The sequence below is a fragment of the Labeo rohita genome, chromosome 9, assembly GCF_022985175.1.
Source record: "Labeo rohita strain BAU-BD-2019 chromosome 9, IGBB_LRoh.1.0, whole genome shotgun sequence".
Lineage (NCBI taxonomy): Eukaryota > Metazoa > Chordata > Actinopteri > Cypriniformes > Cyprinidae > Labeo > Labeo rohita.
In genome coordinates this window covers 33,420,746-33,445,659 of record NC_066877.1, presented here as the reverse complement: position 1 = coordinate 33,445,659, position 24,914 = coordinate 33,420,746, and the positions used below count along the sequence as shown (strand labels likewise).

The window sequence follows — 24,914 nt, the reverse complement described above, 5'->3', positions numbered from 1 at the left end:
ACTGTTTTGTGTAAAGTGTTTGCGGCCTAAAATCCCAGAATCGCCTCTCCTTCCCACACAGAAGCTTAAACAAGCACGACGTCTGCCGTCTTTAGCAGTTCCCCGGATGCTGAGGGAAAACACGTGCGCTCGTGTAGCACTCATCCCCGCTGTGACTCTGAACACAACATAAAACACAACTTATCTCCCTCACTCATTCCATCAAAATCACTCTTTTTTCCTGTCTCTCTGACTCTATTTTCTCAGTCCGTACTAAAAAAAACCCCTTCATCCCACATACCGAGTTTGTTCTTTTTCGCCGTTATGGACAGAGATGACACACGACACAAGAAGTGATGAGAAAACTGTGGGGAGGCTTCCAGTAGATTGATTCTCCCATCTCCTCATTCTTTTCTAGTTAGTCTTTTATTGACTACAAAGGTAGGGGCGAGGCACGGGGAGAGGACGGGCCTGGCCTGTTTAATCCTGAGGGCATTGCAGGAAGGTGATCACTTCTTAAGGCCTACAAGGAAATCAGCGGCATGGAGGAGCACTTAAGCTGCTTTAAAACACAAGATGGGAAGAGTTCAGCGCCGCTTCTCACCGGGGAGGACAAAAGACAGACAAAAACAATGAAGACGACTGAAGGAGAAAAAGAGACTGAGGGAATCGTAAGGTGATCTGGTTCAGCCAAACACCATTTGCAACCCGTTTCGCTTCCACAACGTTGTATATTAAAAAGTCAAACGGATATGGAAACAGGATATGGATTGTGAAAGCAGATGTTACATCGCAGAATTACCAATAGCTGTCACTGAGGTGGTACTTTTTCGAAAGGATCACCTTTGTACTCAAGGCGTCCATACTGGTACCTTAAAGGTACACATTAGTACCTAAAAGGTACAAAAGTGTACCTTTTGAAAAGGTACCACCCCAGTGACAGCTTTTGTACCCTTTTTTCAGAGAGGGCATCTTCTATCTAGTAGTGCACTTTTTCAGAAAATGTATATCTCCTATTACCAAAATGTTTTTTTTTTTTTTTATAATATTTAAGCATAAAGTAGTGCTGTCAAACGATTAATTGCGATTAATCACATTCAAAATAAGCTTTTGCTTACATAATTATATATATTTTACATAATATATGTGTGTATAATGTGTGTATACAACTATTTTGAAAATGTTTACATTTATTTACATGTATATATTTATATTCATATAATTTACCTTATATATGTTTTTTTAAATATATAAACATAACATATTCTTAAATATATACATGCGTGTATATTTATAAATACATAATAAATATACACACACATGTATTACGTTAAAAAAAATATATATATATATATATATATATATATATATATATATTATATATATACACTAAAATAATAATAAAATAGAATAAAAAAGAACCATACATTTATTTTGAAATTTATTATTATTATTATTATTATTATTATTATTATTATTATTATTATAATTATTTAATTTCTTAAATAATCTTAATTTTTTTTTTTTTTAAATAAATGTCTTAAATAATATTAATTTCTTAAACAAAATAATAAAAATAAGTCTGAATTAATCTGGATTGTGAAATGTTACATACAGTACCCGAATTAAGAGGGATTGTGATTCCGTTTCTGATTAAGAAATGCTGTTTGATAATTTGAGAATATAGATTTTCTAGTATCACAGAGTATTTTTATTTTTGTGTATTTTTTTCAGTTTCAGAAAAATTACCTAAAACATCCCTAAAACAAGACAAAAACCTTCTAAAGGTTTTAGAAAAACTAATTTATTATAATTTATCATTTATACATTCATAAAATTTCACATAAGATTTTACAATTTTTTCTGTATGTGATTTATGTTTTTTTTTTTCAGTGACTTAAAATTTAAGTCACTGAAAAAAGATTAAAATGTAAACATTTTTAACTTTAACCATGCATAAATGTTGTTTTCTCAAAACACATACATTCATGTTGCTTACATATTATTGTAGCCCAGTTTGTGCTGAATACAGTGTAATTAGCCATTAATATGTTTTTAAGATACTGAAAAAAGCACAAATGTCAGGGCATGTCAAAACGTCTCCAGGGCCCCAAAACCCCCTCAGACCCCAGAGACTAAACATTTTATACTTAAAATATAATATCTTCAGTGTGAATTGCAGGAAACATATAGTGTTATATATAGTTATATATATAGTTTCATCCTGAAGCATTACACTATATAACTGTATATAACTGTGAAAGAACACAGATGTTCAAAAACCAAAACAGAAGTCACAAAAATCACCCATTTCAATATTTTTTGAACACAAGGGACTGTTCTGATTAATGGACTTATAAAAGAGGGAGGTGGTTTTGCTCAGTCAAAAGAGGTTTGGTCTTGCTGCTGCATAAAGGACACAAAAAGAAGACAAAGTCCTTGATCTGACAGCTAACTATTCCAGCGCTTCACTGTTTTATTTAATTGTAAACTCAGTGGATTCCAGGGATTTAGATACACAGATTAAACATTGCACCCACTGTCTAAAACCGACACTATAACTTTTACCTTTTTTCTCCTGCTCCAAGTCCCTCCACCCCCGGCCATGTCAGGCAGACAGCGACGGCGATTACCCAGTGTCCTCTGGGAGAGAGAAGAGGACATGCGGTAAGCTCTCACCATACAGCTTAAACTCTATTGCACTTCAAGGCAGATCAAGGTGTTTATTCAGGGCTAAACCGAATGCTTTTTCAAATGTAATTCTTTCTAGATCTGACACAATGTGAAGAAACTGATATCACAACCGTAGTCGTTTTGATATGGATCATAATACGCACCTATTGTTACATTCCAGCATCAAAACTTGCACTCACTAGTTATTTTGTAGCAAACTGGCTTTGGAAAGTAAAACAAAAAAAAACTAGCGGCGGCCGCTTATTTTATAAGGTGCTGGTCTAAGTTGTCAGAGAAAAATAATCTCCTTCACTGATGTAAGAAATGCAAATAACATTTTTTATATTGTAAATTTTTTAGTTTTTGTCATTTTTAAAAATATGCATATTTGTATCCATAGGATAATAGGATAATTGTTACATATGCACGATAAGCAGTGCATTTTTTAATAGAAGGAATACTCAGTTTCAGTGCCACATTAAAAAATGAAAGAAAATCTACAATTACGAGATTAAAGTTGTAATATTTCAAGAATAATGTCAAAATTACGAATGAAATATTACAAGATTATTCTCAAAACATATCGACTTTATTCTCTAAACATTGACTTTATTCTCAAAATATTGACTTTATTCTTGTAATTTGGACTTCAAAGTATTTCGACTTCATTCTCGTTGTATTTTGTCTTTAATCTTCGTAATATTTCAACCTTACTCTCATAACTTCAATTTTAGATTTAATTTTTTAAAATGTGGCACTGATGTAAGAAATGCAAACGATTCACATCTTTTAATATTAAAATAACATTTTTTATATTGTCTTCTTTTGTTTGTTTTGTCATTTAAATATGCATATTTTTAATGCGATAATAGGATAATTTTTTATGTTACATATGTGTGATAAGCAGTGCATTTTTTAATAGATGGAATACTCCATCCTATGACAATGTTTTAGTGCTGCGTTAAAAAAATGAAAGAAAGAAGATTAAAGGTGTAATATTTTGAGAGTAATGTCAAAATTACATTGTCATAGGATGGAGTATTCCTTCTATTTAAAAAAAAAAAAGAAATGCACTGCTTACCACACATATATTGCATGGATACAAATATGCATATATTTTTTTAAATGACAAAAACAAAAATTGACAACATAAATTTTATTTTAATATTACAATTTAATATAATAAAATATATGACACATACTTCTATATATTTTTAGATAAAAATATACATGGTTATGATTTTAAATACTGCATGTAATTTTAATTCCAAAATACTGTATCTTAGCTTATCTTATCTATATAAATATCTAGATATTGCACTCACTTCACTTCACCATTGGCAGCTGTGACAAAAAGTTAATTTTGGACGCTGCTTACATTTGCATGTCACGTTATCAGCTAACGCGAAGGTTAGCACAACAACGCTGGTTTAGGGCCTGTTTTGATATTAATTTCCGCTTACACCGCCGTCTTCCTGGACTACTTGATCACAGGCCACACGTGTTCATTCAAGCCTTTACGTTTGTGCCGTCAAACGCGTGAGCGCAATGCACAAAGCATCTGCCGCATTAACCTGTTCACCTTCACGCATGTGCAGCACTCGTGAAGTAGGAAGATCCATCCCACACATCAAATCTCTCTGATAATGATGCTTTTTTTCCTCTGGAAAACCGCAACTTTGTAGCATCTATTACAGAGGAAATGAGTGCTGTTTAGCACTAAACTCTCCTAAATAGCCCCCTGTGAGGCGTGTATCAACACACAGCTGAGCAATGATGATAAAACGCCCACCATACATTTGAGAGGAAAAAATATGGAATTAAAGCGTGTGATAGATACGACTTCAGTGGAGTGGGAGAACAAAAAGTAAACTCTAGATAGAGCCGAAAGGTCAGCGGCCGGCGTCGTGTTTGAAAATGATGAGCGACACGTGAAAAGCGTTGGTGGGCTCTCTGAGTCCTTCGCGAGGCCACGCAGAGACTGAGCAAAGAGTCGGCTGTCCGAACACATTTCCAAGTCTGAGAGAGCGACTTTAAAATTAATGAAGGGGGAACTCTGACTTTTAGTCAATGTAAAATTTTCATTAATGTTATTATTCCGTTGTCTGCGTGGTGCTGAATTTATATCACTCCACGTTCCGCGCTCGGAATTTTTATGCACTGAATCTTTAAAATCACTGGAGTCACGGAGGTGGGAGGGAAAGAAAGACAGAAAGAAAGAAAACTTCTTCTCTAAACTTCTGTGCACTGCAGAAAATCAGTATTTTTGTCTTGTTTTCCAGGTAAAATATTAAAAAATCCTTTAAACAGAATACATTTACTGAAGAAGCAAAACAGACTTGTTTTCCTAGATTGCAGCTTGAATATAAATGCCTTTTGTCTTTCTGCACTGACAGATTTTTCCACTTGTTTTTAATGGTTCTTTTAGAACTAGAAAATGTAAAGAGGTTTTAGAATATATAAATTATTTTCCTGGGAAAACAACAACCAATTGGCTTGTGCATTAAATAACCATGTATTAAAGGTCATTTTTGGATAATTCATGAATTATATAATTATTACACTAAAAATAAAGGTTCTTTATTGGCACTGATGGTTCCATAAAGAACTTTAAACATTCATGGAACCTTTCAAATGCAGAAAAGGTTCTTTATAGTTTAAAATGTTTTTCAAAATGGTTCTTTTAAGAACTGTTTACTGAAAGGTTCTTTGGGGAACCAAAAATGGTTCTTCTATGGTATCACTGCAAAAACACCTCTTTGGAGCCTTTATTTTTAAGAGTGCAAGGTACAAATGTTTTAAATACTTATCAGAACTTATAGAGACCCTGCATCTAGCTAAAATTGTCTTATAAGAAATGCATAGTTTTGGGGTCAAATAAACGCAAATCTGCGTAATTATGCAGGCCTTCTTTAAGACAACATATACATTTTACATTTACTCATTTAGCAGATGCTTTTATCCAAAGTGACTTACAAATTAGGAATACAACAAGTGATTCATCATAAAGAGGCATATAAACACTAGAAGTGCTTGTAATACAAAGTTCAGACATCGTTCAGAATATCAAATCACCATGCATATAAACCCCATTTATAAGATGCAACCACTATATTTAAAGAGACAGTTCACCCAAGAATGAAAATTCTGTTATTAATTACTCACCCTCATGTCGTTCCAAACCTATAAGACAGATTAAGATATTTTGATGAAATCCGAGAGCTTTCTGACCCTGCAAAGACAGCAATGCAACTACCACGTTCAAGGCTCAGAAAGTTAGTAAGGACTAGGGGTGTGTGATATATTGTCTGCGATAATATTGTAATTGTCATTTTAACAATGTTCAGTTCGACATTGAGTATTTTGCAAAAACCATTCAAAACACCTACAGAGTGAAGTGCACGCATTACGTTAAGTCTAGACTAGTGCGCATACGCATAAACAGTGCGCTCTTTCACTGTATGATTCAGTCTATTAAAAATACATTTAGAATGATCACAAATTCAAGATATGGGCACAGAAAACGTATAGATATTCCACTTCATATAGTTATTCAATATCACATGAAGAGTGCCGTTTTCTTCTCCAAAATTTACAATGATTACAAATGCGATACAGAATTTCAAACAGTTCTACAGACAAGAATTAAAAGACACTATAAAAGACACATTTTAGACACTATATTGCTTGTTTTCACCAACAAAAATCATTCCAAACACAGCCACAGCACTATTTTGCGTCTCTAAGCAACATGACAGTGCTGACTTTATTAATTACATAATTTCAAATATCAGTATTCAACATTATGTTTAAAATATCAAAACATTATGCATTTGTAACTGCGGGTTAAATGCATTTATGATCTGCATTAAACAGTTTGTAAATGCATCTAAATGCCCCTTCAGATGCAGCTTCTGTGTTTCCTCTGCATTGCAAAGATGAATTTTGTTGATAGTGATTTCATTTGCTTGGTAACAGCCCAAATGTAAGAATTTGACTCAAAAGATAATGCAGTTTTAGGAAAAAAATGGCTTTTTAAATGTTAAAATGCCCATGAAAAGTAAAAATCAATTTAAACTTGAAATTCAATTTGAACTGACCACCACACAGAATATGAAGAACATCAGAAAATGTAGAAGTCAGCTGTCCATGGTAGTCCTTAAGATACCAGCACAATAACACAATCAGCAAAATATTGTCTAATTGTTGTTAGCGATAAAATATAAGATTTTTTTCTCAGTATCGCACACCCCTAGTAAGGACATCAATAAAACAGTCCACGTGACATCAGTGGATCAACCGTAGTGTTATGAAGCTACAAGAATGTGTTTTGTCTGCAAAGAAAACAAAAATAACTTTATTCGACAATTTCTACTCTTCCATGTCAGTCAAGTGGTTATTTTTGTTTTCTTGCCACACAAAAAACATTCTCGTGTTGCTGTCTATGCAAGCTCACAGATTTCATCGAGAATATCTTCATTTGTGTTCTGAAGCTAAACAAAGATCTTACAGGTTTGAAACGACCTGAGGGTGAGTAAGTAATGGCAGAATTTTCATTTTTCGGCAATCTATCCCTTTAACCATCACATCATCAATCACACAAACACAATGTCTGCATATCATCAGTCATACTATCTTCTTTAAGAGTGCTTCTGTATAACCCTCTGCATTAAATCAGAAATCTGTATGATTTCCCTGCATGACACAATCACATTTATTCCAGCACTAAGTGAATGAGTAATCTTGAAACAAAAAACAGCCATAAAGAGAGAAAGAAAACACAACAGCTCCACTGCTGTACAGAATCGATTCTCTGTGGTGTTTAGGGTGCCGATGGCTGCGACTGAAGAGGCCCTGAGCTCTTGGGGCGAAAACGCTCTCTGTCAATAGCTCTGAAATGCTATCCTTGTCTCAAGTAGCGCTCCACTTCACAGAGGACTGCTCCATTCTGTGGAGCCTCTAATAACAACTCTCTTCAGATATGAGGAAAACAGCGCCTATACCCCAAAAGAGCGCTATCAGCCAAACACCATCAATTGAGTCGAAGATGAATATATTTCTTTTTTGTCAGATGGGGAAACTTTGGAAATTACATCTGAGTTTATGTAAAGATTAGAATGTAGATGAGTCCACATGCAAAAGAATATGTTCAACTTCATGTAATCTGACTGGAATTAGGGTACAACGGGGCTAAAGACGCCTTTGATATGGCAGAAATGGCAGAAAAACGTGGCGTAGCACTTTCCAAAACATCCGCTTTTCAACATACACGTGCAAAACTGGCTGACGCGATCACGGGCAGCAGCGCAAAGTAGATTCGCTGCTAACTTGATCCAATATTTGATGTTTTTAAAAATGTTGTAGATTTAAATAGCAAATGACAATCGCTAAAATTATTAAATATATCTTATAGATATATAGACAAAGGTTTCTTAATGATTTTCAGTTTTGTTTAAGATAATTAAAACAGCAGTTAATGAAAGAATATGTAAAAGCATGGTATTTAGGGTAAAAAGCACCCCTGCTGTTGGGGCTAAAAGGCACAATAATTAACATGATAATTCATAGAAGGCTGACTTTTCCATTTGTTGACATTACATTGTTAGATTCAGATGGCAAATATCATATTATGTTGGGTGTCCATTTTAGAGATAATCACCATGTTTAGAAAGAAACCATCATATTTAAAAACATGCTATTAATCATATCATATAATAAATATATAACTTGTTTATTACTACTGTACATCTATATTAAATTATTATGGGATCTCTTTCAATGCTTTCAGAATCTTTACACTGTAAAATGATTTTGTTTCTGTTTTATATTAACATATTTTAATGACAGTATATTTATTGAACAAAAAAATAAGGTAACACTTTGTTTTACAGTTTCTTAACTAGTTTTTTAGCATGCATATTACTAGAGTATTAGACATTTATTAGTACTAATTAAGCACATATTAATGCCTTATTCTACATGACCTTATTCTACATCCCTAATCCTACCCAATACCTAAACTTAACAACTACCTTACTAACTATTAATAAGCAGCAAATTAGGAATTTATTGAGGGAAAAGTCATAGTTAATAGTGATTAAGTGTTACCTATTCTAAGGTATTACCAAAAATAAATATTTTATTTATCAAAATAAGCAGAAAATAGTACAAACTTTGCTACATGTTTTGAACATGTTTAACTTAGCCATTACTAAATATATATATATATATATATATATATATATATATATATATATATATATATATATATATATATAAGCTTTTTAGATATTTATTTGTATCAATACTGTGTACCCCGTGTGTGGGGTAAAACGCCCCCCTTGCCACCTCATACATTTATGAGATTTTTAAACAAAATAAAGACTTGTATGATTTATTTTCACACAAAATCTGTTGCTCCATAAATGTTCAATACAAATGTATTTGTTTTTCTGGGCACAGTGAATGCACATTTTTTCTTAGGGGGTGCCTTTAGCCCTGTTGTACCCTTTTGATGTACATCATAAAGGAGTAGTTCACCCAAAAATTGTAATTTACTCACCCTCAGGCTATCACTTGCTCACCAATGGATCCTCTGCAGTGAATGGGTGCCGTTACAATGAGAATCCAAACAGATGATAAAAACATCACAATAATCCAAACCAACGCTTCCTCCAATGAAAACGTCCATCTCCTGTTGTCTTCTCACACCAAAACCCACCATATTTGTTTAAAAATGTTTTGGACTGTTTTCGCTTGTGTATCTGTGCATATTTCTCTCCGGATTCACTGAAGAAAGCAATATTACAGATAGCTGACTCAGTTTGAAAACTGTTCAAAATGTCTTAATGATAAATTTGTTTATTCTAAACACGCAGCTTTTCACTTCTCAGGACATTCCCTTATGGACTGGAGACGTGTGGATTACTTGTGGATTATTGTGATGTTTTTATCAGCTGTTTGGACCCATTCACTGCAGAGCATTCATTTGTGAGCAAGTGATATAATGCTACGTTTCTCCAAATCTGTTCTTATGAAAAAACAAACTCATCTGCATCTTGGATGGCCAAGAAAAAAAGTGGACTTTGAAGAGAAAAAGACGGAATAAAACTGTTTGCAGACAGGAACGCTCCCCTGTTGCACAACAGCTGCATCAAATGCCAAAGCATGTGTAAGACGGCACACAGATGGTGTTTCCATGTAAACAAAAGCAAAAAGCTCCAGAAATGCACTGAGCAATTACATGCCTAGCAGACAAGTGAGAAAACACACATTTTGACAAAGGCTATGTTTAAAATAGCACGCTACCATACTATTCTTACAATTTCTGCAGTAAAGTGGGATGTGTATTGAGTAAAATACACATATTGTCTGTATGCATGCATGCAATACTCTGATGACAAATGAAACAATTCATTACTCATTACTTGATCTGACTGACAAAATCTAACATTTTTAATACAAAACGTCATTTAAAAACGTAATGTGATTTCTCAGATGATTACTGGACATTAGTACTGATGAGGTCATGTTGGACATACTACATTTAAAAAAAAAACTATTTCATATGCAATGAGCATGAGGTAAACAGTAAGCTTGCATTCTCATCTGAACACAGACAGTGCCTACATTCCTAAAAAAAAGACATGCTTAAAAAATCCTTATTTGCATATACCTTTTGAATGTTTGAATGGACAAACTCATGCAACTCTCAGAGTAGACGTGACTTCTTTTATTCTGCCGGCCTGCAAACTCTGTGACCCTGAGGAATCACCGTTCTACCAGCCATCCTGCTTCCTCTTTAATCTCAGGGATCAAAGTTGGGTCAATAAAAATCATCTTAGCGTTTGCTCAGAAGGGGAAAAGAGCATTTGCTTTCGCACTAATTGGGAAGCATCATATTTGTTCGTAAGAGTAAGCTCATTTAAATCCTAATAAGCTTTTTAGATTCTCGTCGGGGGATTTTGCAGGCACGCCATTGTGTATCGTGTATTATTGATAACGGGCCTTGTTGTCGGACGTTCAAGTTTGTTAGTTTGGCCTAAATCAATGTTCGCTTCATGGGTCTAATTTGCGGAATCTGTAAGGAAAGAAAAGCCGGAAAATGAAGTAGGTATTGAAGTTGTAATAGGCGTGTCAATGTCCTGCTGTTTGTCTGGAGGAGAGAATCCACAAGAATGAGCCTTACACTCCAAGATTATGTTCATTAATTCAAATCCTGCCACAATCTGGGAACATGGCGCATCTGTGGGAGGAAGTGTACTTGAGAATGGCAGCATGCATACAAAGCAAAGATGCTAAATGGGTTAAATCACAGGTACTGGCCATAATGATCATAATTTTGAACCGGTAAAAGACTGTAAAAATGGTACAACAGAAACCTGTTAATTGGTCCCTTTATGTTATATGGTGAAAAATTAATTGATTTAATGGTATGTATAATTTTACAGTAAAATACTGTTAAGTGTACAGTTTTGGAAGTGTAAAAGAACAAGAAATCTTATTTACAGCAAATTGACAATCCCAGAATTCTCTGTGATGGTTTTTCATTGAAAACGTCTAGTTTGTATGTACATTAGGTTTTTAAATCTTATTTTATGAAATTAATGTTTATTGCATTTACAAATGAAAATGAAATATACGTTTTTATTCAAAATTTAAGTTCAGCTTGTAAAATTACAGTTTTTGTACTTTTTTTTTTGTTTTATTTTATTTATTTATTTTACAGTAAAGTGCAACTGCAACATCTAAAAATATTATATATATATATATATATATATTTTTTTTTTTTTATAATCACAATATTAAGGATCTTTGCTGATGTTTAATCAGCTTTGTATTGTTAGATGTCAGTTATGAACCAGATGTACTCTTTCCCTAATTATTTGTCAACAAAAGTCCACTAGATGATGCAAAATTACTTTTCATGACAAATAAATTGAGATATGTTGGTGCAGGTCACAAAAAAAAAAAAAAACATACAAAGCTGGTTGAAAAACGGTGAAGTGGCCCTTTAAAATAACAGTTAAAATCATTAAAAATCATGTTGTTTCATACTAACATTTACATCAATATTTGTAATATACAATGGCAGATTTATTGGCTCTCAATATTGTTGGCTCTTTGACAATTCACTTTTGTTCTTGATATATAAGATCTCCTAATAATATTAATAATCTCCTCATAATACAGGTTTGAAACCACCATTATAATTTTTTAGGGTGAACTTTTCTTTTAACATGTGTTCACTTCTAAAGAGTACTTCCCTCGCAGTAGGCTGACGAATCACATCGCAATTGAGTGAGTGCTCGCAGTGTCAAAGGTTATCAGTCTGGAGAAAGAGCCGCTGGACACTGATATCGATGAGGGTGCATTTTCATCTTGTCAGGCTCAATATTTGACTATTTAACAGAACGTGTCACATGTTAAATGCACAAGCCATACAACCCCTTACATGCACTACAATGGATCACTCACCGCTCCAGGGGTTTGAGAGTGCATTTAAGTGTGAGACAATGTGCCAGTGCATTTCATCCATAACCAAAAATGACCATACAATCCTAGTGGACCACCGATTTAGGCAGTAAAACATGGCGTATAACTCATTTCTCTGGCAGGGAATGGGATTAAGGTTAAACCGTGGGCTGCTTTACTGTTTACAAAATATAGGAAGTGTTCACACACTTTTGATCAATGAATTCCCATGATTTTTCTGGTCTGCACAAGGACTCAACAAAGCTCTGTCAAAAGACCAATGCTGAATCTAAACTCACTCAAACACTAACCCAACTCAAAATACACCAGTCCCAAAGCAAACACACACATAGTTAAGTCACTGATTGCCTTCCTTAATGTAGGTTGCATTAAAAATGAACAATGTCAATGTTCATAGACAAAAGAAACAAAAAGCCTGATGCCATCTTTGCCTGATGTAATATTCAAGGACGATGTAGGTGTTTGTCTACCAACAATCAAAAATCAACTTGTCGGCAAATTATAAAACTCTGCCAACACCAGTAAACCATATTTCCTTTTGTTTTTTCCAGATGCACAAACTAAATGGGCCAAAAAGTACAGTATGTGTATTTAATGTACAGTAACTGTTGCACTTCATACTGTAGATTAGCTGCTTAGTAGTCATAATCATTGCTAGATTATGTATTTAAATGCTCTCAATTATGGAAATGTCAAATAAATTTGAAAACAGCAAAAGAAGCATGAATAAACGATAAACTGCTTATACTCTGTAAGGCGATTCCAAGTGCGATATTTTAAGACAAATTTGTCGCTTTAAGAGAAAAATTCCCAAGTAAATAAAAATATAACAATTTAATACATTTATGATTTTAATATTAAGCAATTGCCATGACTTGGAAAAGCAGATGGAAGAATAAAATAAAAAAATAATTAAAAAATAAAATAAAATAATAATGCGTATGCTGTATGTAAATAACATAAAATAAAAGCCATAACTGAGAATCAACAATGTATTTTCCTTCACTGTAGTGTACAGTTTTTGTTGGAATATGAGAGATTACTTTTCCCTTTAGGACAAAAATAAAATAAAATAAAATAAAATAAAAATAAAATAAAATTTAAAAAGAAAGATTTACAGTATTTTTTAAGGTTTAACCAATTCCCATTCATTTTCCAAGTGAATGTAAGAAAAAAATAAAATAGTCAAATAATCAAAAGTCAAATAAATACAAAAAACATGGAACATGGAAACAGGAAAAGAAGCATGAATAAACTATAAACTGCTTATACTCTGTACGATTCCAACTGGGATATTTTAAGATAAATTTGTCACTTTAAGAGAAAAATTCTCAAGTAAATAAAAATATAAAAATTGAATACATTTATGTTTTTAATATTTAACTACTGTAATTCCTATGACATTGGAAAAGCAGATGGGAGAATAAAATAAAATAAAAAATTAAATAAATTTAAATAATTAAAAACAGAGTTAATAATATATTTTCCTATACTTTAGTTTACAGTTGTTTTTGTTGGGATATTTCTGATTAATTTTTCCCTTTTAGGACAAAAGAAAGAAAGAAAAAGAATTTACAATACTTTTTAAGGCTTGACTAATTAAAAAAATATATATAATAATAATAATAATATAAAAAACAGCAATTTCAAAATTAAATTCCAATATATTTCTATGTTTTCCATATTTGTGGGAGCCCACAGAAATTGAATTACGAGAATCAATAATCTGTTTCCTATATATCATTCTAAGCTTGCAGCTGTTTTTGTTGGGATGTGTGCAATGAATTTTTCACATTCACAATTGCAGACGACCAGGTCGTTTAAGAGACTCCAGCTAATGGCGCTGGGCGCGCAGCATGCTGAGAACTTCTTTCTGAAAATGAATCCTGGTGGCGAACAAAACAATAACAGGTTTTTCTCCTTCGCTGAAAAGCCGCATAAAGCTTTATTGATAAGAAATGTTGCACGCTTCCATAAGCTATCAACTTCCTCTTTGGTCTTAATAGAGAATCTCTTTCAAAGCTAATCTTTGAGAATTACACAATTTGGCTATTAGAAAAAAGCCACAGAGGTTCAGATTCTTTCGGCAGATGAATGCATTAGTGTGCGCAGGGCAAGCGTCTATTGTGATGTCCGTTTACGCTATTGTGAGGCGCAGTCACTCTCGGCGAAGCCTAAAAGGTGTGGGCAACGAAGGGTCAGGGCCGTTCTAACTGTGTCCATATCCGAGACGAAATCAACAGATCTCGTATCTTTTCTCTCAGACTTCTCTCCTTCTGCGCCGAACACACAAGCAACCCTGGACTTTCCACGGCTGTATCAATAGGCCGATATGTACCAAGGTCAGAGTGTAATCTTCTTGAATGGAGCCGACATCAGAATAATGTCCGGAGAATGTTTACAAAGACAAATCTGCCCGTCTGCCGCGAGGCCGAGCGCCGCAATGGAGATCTTTAATGGAAATAAGTGTTAACACGGACACACCTGCACCAACACTTTGTGTTTTCCCTCCGAGGAGCATCTGGACGGATGAAGTGAACTCTGATTCAATTAACTCGTCCTGTAACAAGGGCCACAGTGAGAGGAGTCGGACGCGGAGGACTACGGGCGGCTCTAGCCTTCCTTCGAGCCCTCGAATGAAAGGAGAAGCTGTGGGTAAACAAATATACGAGTGAATGCGCCCTGAACAGGCAGAGCAAAGGTAACTTACTGCAGCGCTGGAAATAAACGCGTGATGAGAAGTAAAAATGCAATTAAAGCTCAAGTGTGTTATTTTTTTTTCTGTTAAAAATACTCTCTCTCCCATACCAGCATAATATGAAACACCTATAGGTAAGACTTTTGTAGGTTGATTGCACTAAAACATGTAACACTGTGGTGGTTTTAAAACATTGGTCAACCAATGGTGTGCGATTGGGGGTGGGACTAACTGTTATCTGACCAACGGCAGTGTGTTTGGAAACCTGTTTGAAAATAATCACCTATGCTGCAAAAGAGATATGCTACACTGTAAACATTTTCTCCAGATTCAACTTAAAAACTTAAGTTCAGCAGCTGCCTTAAAATTTTAAGTTAAACCAACTACAATAAAATGTTTAAATGGATTGTACTTTTAAGTTAATTTAACTTTTAAAATTAAGGCAGCTGATTAACTTAAGTTTTTGAGTTGAAAAAAAAATTACAGTGTACCATACAAATGTTTGAGGTTTTTTTTAAATTAATATTTATATTCAGCAAGGATGCATTTAATTGATCAAACATTAAAGTAAAGGTATTTATAATGTCAAAAAAGAGTTCTATTTCAAATAAATGCTGTTCTTTTGAACTTTCTATTTAGCAAAGAATCCCGAAAACAATGGTTTGCACAAAAATATGAAGCACCACAACTGTTTTTAGAATTGATAATAATAAGAAATGTTTCTTGAGCACAAATCAGCGTATTAGAATGATTTCTGAAGGACACTGTGACACTGAAGACTTAATGTAATGATGCTGAAAATTCAGATTTGCATCATAGGAATAAATTACATTTCAAAATATATTAAATTATAAAACGGTTATTTTAATTTGTAAAAAATATTTCAGAATATTACTATATTTTTGATAAAATAAACACAACCTTGGTGAGCATAAGAGACTTATTTCAAAAATATTTTGAAACTTAAAAATTCTCAGAATTCCAAGTTACATCTTGCAATTGCGAGATATAAATAAAAATTTCAATTTTTTTTTTTTTTTTTTTAATAATTGCACGTTTATATCTGGCAATTGTGAGTTGTTAGTTTTGAGATGCATATTTCCAGAAATGGCATAAGCGTCCGTAGCTTATAAGCTTTGGATAAGTATTGGATAAAGGACTATGAACACAATATAAAACATAAAACCGTATATTGAACATTACTGTGCCACATCATGCAGCATTTCTGCTTTCAGTGTACAGACAAATTACTTGGAAACTTGTCGTGTCTGGTTAGGCCACGATGTAAGAATGAAACGCTGCCATTGACGATAGTCCCCTATTGTGGTCTGACAAACCAGAGCGCCAGACCATAAATCAACTGGTGAAGGACACCAACGCGAGACACCACAGGGTCTGAGAGAAAGGGGCGGTAAAGACGGCACGTTTGTAGCTCTCAGTAACAGAGACGGTGCGTTTTACACGTGTAGATCAGCTGTCATCTCGCACTTTTCTCGCTTTGGATCTGGAGAGACATTCAAAAAACAAACCGTTTAATGGCGAGGAGGATTTTGGGGGGCCGCTGTTTGGCGGGCTGCGCGGAGGCAGTGCTGCGGGGGGTTTCGGGGAGAGAAGGGGCTTTTTATCTGCGCCGAGCCGAACGACACTGTGTCACATCCTGTCTGGAACCTTTCATGTTTCACTTCACTGCACACTTCACAATCCCTCTCCTTCCCTCGGCTGCCACCGAATACATTAGTCTTGTTGTTCTGGCAGTTGTCATGTTTTGAAGACATTCAAGTAAAATACAGAATAATAACAATAGCTGTGATAAAAGCTAATGCAAGTGCAAAGAGAGGAGAAGCCTCAGCTCTATATGTGTGCAATACAAACAAAATGTTATATATAGCATGATATAAATAATAACTGTTACGTTTGGAAAAGAGGCAAAAAGCCAGATTTTTAAACAGTTTTTCATAGAAATACAAGCTTGATGTATGATTGAAGAAAAATACAAATAACTAAAAATAAAAAATAATAATTTAGATGGTAAAAGAGGTAATTTAACATCTTAAAATTCAACAGTGAGATTATTTCTATGCACTTTCCTTTAAAAAAAAAATAGTATTAACCTTTATCTCTCTACTTACTAGTCTTTACAAATAAAACCGGGCTTTAGGGCTGTCAAACGATTAATCGCGATTAAACGCATAGAAAATAAAAGTTTGAGTTTGCCTAATAAATGTGTGTGTACTGTTTGTAATTATTATGTATATATAAATACACACAAATCATTGTGTATATTTAAGAGAAATGTTATTTATGTACAAAATATTTTTATTTATATATAATATAAACAATATAAAAAATTATAATGAATACATATTTTTGTAAATATTTCTTAAATATATACATGAATGTGTTTGTATTCATATATACATAATTACACACAGTACACACACATATATTAGGCAAACTCAAACTTTTATTTTCTATGCGATTAATCGCGATTAATTGTTTGACAGTCCTAACTGGATTGTGAAAAGTGTGGGGAATGTTTCGGAGGCAGAGCAAGTTATTATAAAAGATACAATTTGTTTGTACAAATACAAACATACTTTATCTTAGGAATAACATGAAAATAATATTTCAATAAACAAAACACAAATTTGTCTTTTTGTCTTATTTAAAATATAAATTTCACATTCAAATATTCATAATATAATTAGTGTAGTGAGGTTCTTTTTTTTTTTGCCTTTTATAGATCAAGTGCCAATTCTTGTAATATTACTTGACAAAAATCTGCTGTGTTTGTAAAACGTGTGTGTGTGTGTGTGTGTGTGTGTGTGTGTGTGTGTGTGTGTGTAGAGAGAGAGGTTTCAGTGAGAACTGTGGGAGTGTGTAAGTGTCTCTCTGATCCATGACATCTGTTCCTCCCTGGCAATCTGTGGAAAAACCTCTCAGACACACACACACACACACACACACTATATACTTCAACTATATTTATCTAAAGCTAATAAGCTATTTTTAACTTACACCCTAACCAAAAATACAAGATTGCTAAAAAAAAAAAAAAATCAAATATACATACACACAATGCATATATACACACATCAATATTTTTTCCAATTACATTCTCAGATGTTTACTAATAAGTCTATAATAACAATGGCTACTAATTAATCTATATGTCATCTATCTGTCTATCTATCTGATCCTCTGGCTCTAATTTTCCTCTTAAACTACTGCCAAGCGAACACACAAACACACTTACACAAGATGTGTGTTTCAGCACAATGTGTCAAACTATTAATTATTTTAACAACTGTATTATACTTTTCACTTATTTCCTCAGCAGATTTCATTTCATCGTAAATAATTTTTTGCAGTCTTCTCCACTAAATGCTTAATGATGATTGTGTGAAGATATTGAACTTTAATGAGCTAGTAAATGCATGTGTTGTGTGCAAGAGTGCAGTGATTTCTCCTGTCTGGATCTGTTCTGCACTCTAGTGGCCACTGGCTCTACAACAACCTTAACTTCAACTTAAACCTAATCACAAGAGCTGGAACTGTATCAAAGTGCAAACATGAAAACCGGATAAAAAACAAGATCATAAACCAATGCAAATGAGACTATTAAGAGTGAGATAAACAAAACTGATTTCTATTTGTATTTGTAAACATGGCACTACTACGTCACAAAAAGAACAAAATCCATGATCAATTAATAAAAAAACACCACCAACAACAGAACAACAAAAATAATATCTGGGTCATATATGGTTCTGTTACGTATTTCATCAAACAAATATTAGTTCAGATTTGGACTTGCCCGTCCAACATTTTTCAATATTTAAACAGCTGCTTTATATATTTAAAAATATTTTAAATATTACATTTAAAAATAGGCTTCAAAGAAAAATATTTAAATGTTACATTTCCCTTTCCTAAACAAATGAACAACAAATAATACATCACATTTTTAGGCTTGGATTGTTGGACAGATATAATGTACAGATAATATTGTAACTTTAAATTCATGCACACTTTTGTCGGAAAGACTTGACATAAGGTGCAAAACATTACTGATTTGTTTACCATTTTTAACATCATTCTTGCAGTTTAAGTAAAATCTCACCTACGCCTGCTAGACAAAATTACCCTGTTGACATATTTACATGCAGCAGAATCCACCATAATGTTAAAAACATCACAAGACTGTCATGCCTTCTGTCAAAGCCTTTATGTTAATTAATAACACATCAGTATATATTTGTATCTATGCATAACCTAGTTGCTAAAGCAATCTGTTATTGTGTGCTAAACAGCTTGAGAAGCAGAAGTGAGAGACAGAAAGATGGAGAGTGCGAGAGAGGCATCAGATGCCCAGTGAGAGGTCAGCTCGATATCGAATTTTTTCGAATATTTCGCTGAATACCTCCTGGCACTGTAAATATTTTTGACTACAGCCTGGTACTTTAGGGAAGCCAGTTCTCCCCGCACAGCTCTGCTGCACTTCTAGCCTGCCCAGAAAGAGAGAGAGAGAGAGAGAAGAAACATCGCTTCAGGTTATTCATGGATTGACTCTTCAAATCCCAACATATGCTCCTCTGTTTCCATTCCCAAGCACCGGGAGAAATGGACCATTTCCTCTCTGCTGCCTCCTCTCTACCACCCTGTCCGCTGCTCGCAATGTAAATCAGAGAGAGAGCGATGCCAGCGAATGCAACCCAAGCGCATGTGGGGTGTGTGTGGGCTGCCTGAGTGAAGTTAAAGACCCCATCCAGCAGCCTGTCAGTCCATCATGTGTGTGTGCGTGTACATGATATTCTTTAAATAACAGTTTCAACTACATCTGCTTCTCCTAAAAGAAACTGCATGGTGTGTGTGTAAGTTCAGGTTATAGGTTTTGATTCTGCTTAAATGCAACGACACGTAAGAGATGCTTTTTATTACTCCGATAGAGTGTTGTCACGATACCAAAATTTTGACTTCAATACGATACCTGACTAAAATATTACTATACTATTTTAAAGGTTACATTAAAAAAATATTTAACAAAAAGCATGTTAAACAGAAATGGCATGTTTTTATGGCCCTATGAAATACATTTTATTATTTTTCTCAAATTCAGTTTTGTTTGTGAATCTCTGTTTTCCATTAATTTTCTTAATTCTATTTTAATTTTTAAATCAAAAGCATGTCCATGAATTTATAAAGGATAATTAAAGAATTAATTTATTATATGCTATATATTCATTTATTATATGCTTTTCAGAAATACTGTGTTGTGTATTTACAATTTTCTGGTAAATAATTGTGGTAAATATTTTTTATATTATTTTTTAAATATTCCTTAAACATTGTTTTAATAATATGTTTATTAGTAGTAGCAGTACTACTATCATGACATTAAGTAATATATTTCTAGCTGTCAAGTTAAACCAAACTTTTATTTTGACGGGTTGCTGTGAAGACCTTTAGGATCTATATGACGATAGTTTTCTGCAAAAGAAACGGTAAAATGCTCATGAAGTGACTCTCAGAGCAGTTCTAGAGATTATGTTCATGTGTTCATGTACTCATATATTAAGGTGGCAGAGGCTAAAAACACCACGAGCGTCACGCGTATGTGTGTAGTAAACAAAACATGCGTCTGCTTATTTCACTAACACCCCATTCACACGGGCGTCAGTGTTTACGCTTCACGGAGGGTGTGTCTGAAGCTTTGCGCTGATTGGCCAGCGTCTGCAACGAACGGGATTGGCTAGCCTCTGCACTAGTATATTTGCATAAGGTGATCTGATTGGCTGACGCCTGCTTTGGCGCTTCTTACATATTCTTAAAGTACCGGTACAAGTAAAATAAGGAACCGTACCGTTTTTAAAAGCAGGGTATCGCGGTACTTTTCAAGTACCGGTATATCGTGCAACACTACTCCGATAAGTGCACAAATGCAGACTCTTCTAGATAAAGCAAGGGTGATTGTGTGCATTTATAATGCATCATAAAACACATATAAATACATATAGTGTAATCTGTTTTACACAGTCCGATTTCTAATCTTCCTAAGGTATAGTATAGTATCCACAAGTTTCCTACGCCCCATGAGGCCTTGCGTCAAAAGTGGGAGCGTTTTCTGGTTCAAAGTAAACAAGCGGGACGTGACACTCATTCATTCAACAGTTGACAGGAGTGACGGTCAAATGAAGCCTCGTGAAGCACCAAGACTTTCATCTGACTGTTTCGGGAAAAGATTTAAAGCTTTGAGAGTGTCGAAAACAGCACGATCTGGTGGTTTGTAAAAAAATAAAGCAGCCAAAATCTAGCATGCCCTTTAACACAAGCTCTGATGTCTCGGTTCAAATGTCATTTCACTAGTTGACAGTCATTCAAGATTTAGCGATCCAAACTTGCTAATGATGTGGGAACACAAATTCGAAAAGCATATGTTGTCCATAAGAACGTAAGGACATCTCTCATAAAGATGTGCATCTTTACAAAGTAAACAATGGCCTAAACAACACTTAGCCTCTTCGCTAATCAGCACACAAAATACCAAAATACTACGCCGCCTTACCGGAAGTGGTACCCAAGTTCTTTTTTACAGTAGTGCCCCCCAGAAACTTGTGGATATATTTTATTTAATGCCATGTCAGCATCTTAGGCTATTTTCATGGCAAAAACAATTCAAACAAACAAGCATAGCAAATACACTAAAAACCAGTAAACAAACAAACACAAGTCATATTACACAAGATTTTTACATTAACGTGATAAAAATTCTAAAACTTTTTCTGGCAAGTTTAGTCTAAATTATCTTCCTAAGGAGGTTTGTTAAAATCAATGCACAGCATAATGATACTTTGGAAGTGTAAAGGCAGCTTCCGTATAGTTAAAAACAATACAATACAGTCAAATGTTTGGGATAATCAAGATTTTTAAAATGTTTGAAAGAATTTTTATCAAAAATACAGTAAAAACTGTAATATTGTGAAATATTATCATTTAAAATAACAGATTATTTTAATACATTTTAAAGTGTAATTAATTTTTGTAATGCAAAGCTGAATCTGCAGTCTTCAGTGTCACATGCTCCCTCAATTATTAATATTGGGTCTTACTATCATTAAAGTTGAAAACAATACAAATATTAAATAAAAAGTTCAAAAGTGCAGCCTTTATTTGAAACAGAAATCATTATAATGCATTATAAATGTCTTATAAATGTCTTCACTGCCACTTTTGATCAACTTACTGTTTTTGAATGATAGTGTATCAGTTTATTATTAAAACTTACATTTGCAATATAAACCAGCACAACTGTTTTCAACATGATGATAAAAAATGTTTCCTGAGTAGAAAACCTTTGTATTAGAATGTTCTCTGAAGGATCATGTGACAGTGAAGACTGGAGTAATGATGCTGAAAATTCAGCTTTCCATCACAGGAATAAATTACATTTTTAAATATATTCAAATAGAAAATAATTATTTTAAACTATAATAATATTTCACAATATTACATTTTTACTGCAATTCTGATCAAATAAATGCACCTTTGGTGAGATTTCTTTAACAAAAAAAAAAGGAATGCAATTATTCCAAACTATAAGAAAATATAAATCTTAATTTAATATGAAAAGAAGACCAACAAGACTATTCAAATTCTACAGTGATGTCAACGATTACATTCAGAATGGAAAACAATGCAAGCCAATTCATAAATTCCTTATAAAGTATAAGGATTACTACAACCAATAACAAAAAGTCTGAATGGAGTCTGTGCTAAGTGTTTCAGGCTGAATTATTTACAGTAGCTTAATGCTCAGGTTTAGTATAAACCCACTCCGGAATGTTTGAAGAATATCAATGCATCGCTGCCACAAAAACAACGTAAGCCTCATCCAAATATTTTCATTTTGTGTGCCGTTCTTTCATACGGTTCTTGATGCATCTTCAGTTTACGTAGCTGATGTGTCACATTTAGAGATCACTTTAATAATAGTCTCTGAACTGACGATCAAACGCGAACGCGAGATAGGACGCGTCATTTTAGACAGATTTTCCAAGCTGTGTCAGAAGATCAAATCTAAAGGCATGTCAGGCAGTGGCATGTTTGTATTTTTGTGTTTTTTTTTTTTTTTTTTTGCACAGTATGCTGCTGTCACACATCTTTCAGCTTGCTTTATTTATTTCTTTATTTTTGTTCTTAAGATACTCTCAATCTTTTCTTGCTTCCTGTACAAGAGTTTTTTTCTTTCCACTGCACCTTCCTGATCCAGCTGTGTCATTTCTTTTTTCATTCTGCCTTTGATCGCTTGTAACAGCCATCCATCTTTTCTGCACTTCAATCTGCTGTAGAGTTTCACTATAAACTCTTTTTAAAGTCAAAACCTCCTCACAAACTGTCTGAAATCTTTCTAGAAGTAAACAGACATGCTTTTGGCACATTTATGAGGATATAAACTATACCCATAGGTTGAAATATATGTTTTCCTCTATTTTACCACACTATTATTTTCCTATCAAGTATTTCAAACAGACCCACCCCTAAATTACACGTTAACAAACCATGATTGGTTGCTTTCCGCATCAATCATATTCCTGCTTTCTAAGTGGGTTGTTCTTGCTCAGAAAAAAAAAATGCTTCAAACAGGACCAGACTTTATGCCACTAGTCAAATGTCTGGCTATACGATCTTTTCTTCTCAGTCTAACACGGTTTCATTGGAGGAGTTAATAATGTAAAAAAAAAAAAAACATCTTACCACCCACTCGCACACACATTGGCAGACTAGACTAGACTAGAAGTCAGTGATATTTATTAATGAAAATGCATACATATTGACCATTAAATATATTGACCAACAGCCCCTTTCTTGTGTACTACCACCCACTGCATGATGCCGAGGTCATGACAGCAGCGCCACAGCTCAGGTGGTGAGAACTGCCCTCTGGGTAAAAAAAAAAAAAAAGCGGATGCATGAGCTGTAGAGTTAATGTTGTTGTGTTGAATTAATGTTTAGTTATTAAACTTTCACTATACATTGAGGGAAAATAGGTTTAAAACACAGAAACTAGCTGAAATTTCAAGCAATAGATAAATAAATTAAGTAAATAAAACTAAAAGTAAATTAGTAAATCAAATAAAAAATATATTTTTTAAATATAATAACATAATATGATATAATATATAAATATAATAATAATAATAATAATAATAATAATAGAAACATTTACTTTTTTATGTTTTACAATACCAAAACAGTGTTATTTTAGTATCACTGAGCTATTATTATAATTGTTATTCACAGTGTTGGGGAAAGTTACTTTTAAAAGTAATTACAATATTGAGTTACTCCCTAAAAAAGTAACAAATTACGTTACTTAGTTACTTTTTATGGAAAGTAATGCGTTGCGCTACTTTTGCGTTACTTGGGCAGGGCTTGCTTGTTTGTTTTTAACATAAAAAGCTCTATTTTTGGCAAATGTAAAAGCCTTTTCACACTAAAAGTAAATTCACGTCTGTACAGCAGACTGCAGAAGAAAAAAAATGTCAGCTCTTCAGCAATAAAAAAAAAAGGAAAACAAATGTTAGATTATCTTGAGTCATTTTTGCTTATTAGTATGGTTGATCTGGATCATCGTAGGTTGGCAGTAAAGACATTGGTTAATAAAATGGGATTAAACGCATAAAGGATATTTGTATTATTTAACATATTTAATTATTGCAGGTTTGTGTCATATTCCGAGTTGAATACTGAATCTGTTGTTTGTGAGTGAGATGAGTTAATGCATGTTCACATTTATTCTAGAACTAACATTTTACTTCCGATTTCCCTCAACATGGGGACAGGAGAGCTTTTAATCAATAAATTGGGGGAAAAAGTAACTGGCGTTACTTATTTGAAAAAAGTAACTCAGATATTTTCTTGTCAATTAAAAAGTAATGTGTTACTTTACTAGTTACTTGGAAAAAGTAATAATATTACATAACTCGCATTACTTGTAATGCGTTACCCCCGACACTGGTTATTCATATTTTAAGCAGTTTCTATTTTTATATTTTCTGTGTTCGTTAAG

At 33.6% G+C, this 24,914-nt stretch overlaps 1 protein-coding gene across 3 annotated transcripts in view; it reads right to left on the bottom strand.

Annotated features, from left to right (window-relative positions):
* fign (fidgetin) overlaps nt 1-2,624 on the bottom strand; it is a 169,729-nt gene extending 167,105 nt beyond the window's left edge. For all 3 annotated transcript variants that reach the window (XR_007828420.1, XR_007828421.1, XM_051119197.1), the window contains exon 1: nt 2,548-2,624. The gene's annotated coding sequence lies outside the window, so the exon portion shown is untranslated. The remainder of the gene's footprint in view (nt 1-2,547) is intronic.
* Between the last annotated feature and the right edge of the window lie 22,290 nt (nt 2,625-24,914).